Genomic DNA, 3,422 nt, shown 5'->3' with positions numbered 1-3,422 from the left:
AGGACCTAAATTTACAAGACAAAATTAGATGTTTTTTCTCCTGGACATAGGCTATTCTGAGCAATTCACCTTCTCTGAAAAACAGCCAAGTGCCTGGTTCTGAGCACTATCAAGAATCACTTAATAAGACAACTCATAGGGGCTTATGCAAGACAGAATCACATTATTCTCTCACACACCAGTTCTCGAATGGGCTATTGGGGCCTCATGAGGTGGCTCCACAGTCTTGGGGACCCAGCCTGCACCCACGTTTTGCTTGTCATTTCTCATTTGTTGGCCTTACTAATTTTATGAAATATGGCTCAACTCCCCGTCCACATCCCCTCCAGTAGGAAGGGAGAATAAGAGTCATGCAAAGTATGGCCTTTCCCTTTAAGGACACAGCCTGGGACTGGCACACAGGAATACTCACATATCGTTGGCAGAAACCTGTCCGATGGTTGTGCCGTGCTGCAGGGAGAGCTGGAAAATATAGTTTTTATTTTATGCAATTGAAATTGAGGTTCCGTAACTAAGGGAAGAAGTGGAGAATATGTGGGAGTGGGTTGGGCTGCGCTGGGTGGGAAATGGCTGGCCAGACCAGGGATATGAGCAAACGGAGTGTTTTAGGGGATTGGGGTGGGACAGGCCATGGGAGGGGGAAAGACTTGGGTTCCTTTTGTCTTTTCTAGCTTTCTGCCTTCCTGGGGCCTTATTTCTCCTCGTTTGATCTTTCTCAACTTTGATCCTGGTATGTGGCTCTTTTCTTATTTTAATTTGGATCTTCTAAAGTATCTCCCAGATCATGGAGAATCATGAAATAGCCCTGGGATTCACTAAACCAAGTGCAACTACATGGAAATTTAGAGAATTTAGTTGTGGGAACCTACTCTGTGCCAAACATTCTGCCAAGTGTTGAGGATACGAATAAGAGCCCGGATAAGAACAGGTATGGCATGGTCCCTTCCCTCCTGGAATGTGGGCTCCAGCAGGAGAAAAATCACACAAATACACATCGAATTACAGCTATGATTTCCACTTCTGGCCAAGATGGAGTAATAGGGACTAGATCTACCCTTCTACCCGAAACAATTAAAAAACAGTACAAAAATATACAAAAGAGGGGCACCTGGGTGACTCAGTCGTTAAGCATCTGCCTTCGGCTCAGAGCGTGATCCCGGCGTTCTGGGATCAAGCCCCACATCAGGGTCCTCTGCTGGGAGCCTGCTTCTTCCTCTCCCACTCCCCCTGCTTGTCTCTCTCTCACTGGCTGTCTCTCTCACTGGCTGTCTCTGTGTCAAATAAATAAACAAAATCTTTAAAAAACATATACAAAACAATGATTTTTCAGATGTTAGTCTTCAAGCAAAGAAGACACAATGATTTCTGAAAGATAAGATTGAAAAGGCAAATCCCATGAATATTTCATGTTTTATATGTTTAAAAAAAGTCTTCCTCTTTTGTTCTTGAAAGATATTCTTTTGAGTTTAGAATTTTAGTCTAAGAGGGTTTTTTCCCCCCAGTGTTTTAAAACATTTCTCTACTCTTTCCCCACTTGAATTGTTTCTGAGGGGAAATATACTGTCATCCTTATTTTTGTTCCTCTGTATAATGTGTCTTTCTTCTCCCTCTTGATGATTTCAAGGCTTTCTCTTTACCACTGGCTTTTAGCACTTTGATCATGATGTGACCTAGTGTCGTTTTTTCCATCTTTTGTGCTTGTGATTTGTTGATCGCCTTGGACCTGTGGGTTTATACTCTCCATTGAATTTGGAATCTTTTTGGCTTTTTTTTTTTCAAAAATTTTTTTCTGTCCTGAAGGAATAAATCACCAGCAGACTGACACCACAAGGGATGTTAAATGTCATTTGGGAGGAAGAGAAATGAGACTGGATGGATCTCACAAGGGAATGAAGAGTGCTGGAAAGAGAAATTACACAGGCTAACATAAAATAGTTTCTGTTACTATTTACATCTTTGTAAAAAATAATAGAACGTTTGAAGACCGATGACAACAACGTACTGTTGGATTTATAACATACGGAGAAGTTAAAACCCTAGAAAGGAAAAATAGAAGTACACTATTACAGAATTCTTTTTGGGGGGGAGGGTGTAAATTGTCATCTTTTAATTGGAAAACAAAGCTACAACTTGGGATGGATTCGAGGCAAATTGTGTCATAAGCATATTTTCTTTAAGTGGCTAAACAAAATTTTAAAAAATATGGAACACTTGACAAATTCGCATGTCATCCTTGCTTAGGGGCCATGCTAGTCTTGTCTGTATCCTTTCAATTTTAGTGTATGTCCTGCCGCAGCAAGCGCTACTCTTACAGAATTCTTGCATTAAACGTGCAGTGATGTAATACCACCCGAAGATACATGGTGGTGAGGATGCCTAGTATAAACCCTAAAGTGACCACGAAAATACCAAGACAGGGGGCGCCTGGGTGGTACAGCGGTTAAGCGTCTGCCTTCGGCTCAGGGCATGATCCCGGCGTTCTGGGATCGAGCCCCACATCAGGCTCCTCCGCTATGAGCCTGCTTCTTCCTCTCCCACTCCCCCTGCTTGTGTTCTCTCTCTCGCTGGCTGTCTCTATCTCTGTCGAATAAATAAATAAAATCTTTAAAAAAAAAGAAAAAAAAAAGAAAATACCAAGACAAAAATAGGTCTTAAGCCAACAAAAAAGATTAAATGGAATCAGAGAAGTAATCAATAATTCATAAAGGCAGAAAAAGAAAAACGTGAATGAGGAAGAGATGTGAAAAACAGAAAACAAACAGCAAGCTCGTGTGTCAAAAGCTCACCAAATTAATAATCACGTTCAAGGGGCGCCTGGGTGGCACAGCGGTTAAGTGTCTGCCTTCAGCTCAGGGCGTGATCCCGGCGTTCTGGGATCGAGCCCCACATCTGGCTCCTCTGCTATGAGCCTGCTTCTTCCTCTCCCACTCCCCCTACTTGTGTTCCCTCTCTCACTGGCTGTCTCTGTCTCTGTCAAATAAATAAATAAAATCTTTAAAAAAAAAAATCACATTCAAGCTTTCCAACCAGGGCCTGGCAGAAGGGCTCTCGCTAAGAGGAGGGGCGAGAAGAAGAAGGGCCGTTCTGCCATCAGTGAGGTACTGACCAGGGAATACACCCTCAACATTCACGAGAGGGCCCATGGCAGGGACTTACATGAGCTGTTGGGCTGAGCCTGAGGCCATTCACTGGCTGTGTGACCTTAATCAGTCGAAACTTCCATTTCCTCATCTGCAAAGCAAGGCTGATAATACTTCTCTATGTGTTTGCTGTGAAAGATCAATATTCTACAAATACACCGGGCAGGCAGCCTGGTGTATAATGAGCACCTCAGAAACATAATTTGGCTCTCCCCTCCCTTCCACCGTCACTTAATTCACCAGGGAATGAGTAACCACCACGAATCTGCTTAGAGTCATCCC

At 43.0% G+C, this 3,422-nt stretch overlaps 1 non-coding gene across 1 annotated transcript; it reads right to left on the bottom strand.

Moving 5' to 3' along the window:
• Positions 1-2,196: 2,196 nt before the first annotated feature.
• LOC121099843 lies at positions 2,197-2,301 on the bottom strand. Its single transcript, XR_005831585.1, has one exon. It is a non-coding gene; the product is annotated as a U6 spliceosomal RNA (small nuclear RNA).
• Between the last annotated feature and the right edge of the window lie 1,121 nt (positions 2,302-3,422).

The sequence above is a fragment of the Ursus maritimus genome, unplaced genomic scaffold, assembly GCF_017311325.1.
Source record: "Ursus maritimus isolate PB19 unplaced genomic scaffold, ASM1731132v1 scaffold_32, whole genome shotgun sequence".
NCBI lineage: Eukaryota > Metazoa > Chordata > Mammalia > Carnivora > Ursidae > Ursus > Ursus maritimus.
This window is presented reverse-complemented; position numbering and strand designations above follow the sequence as displayed.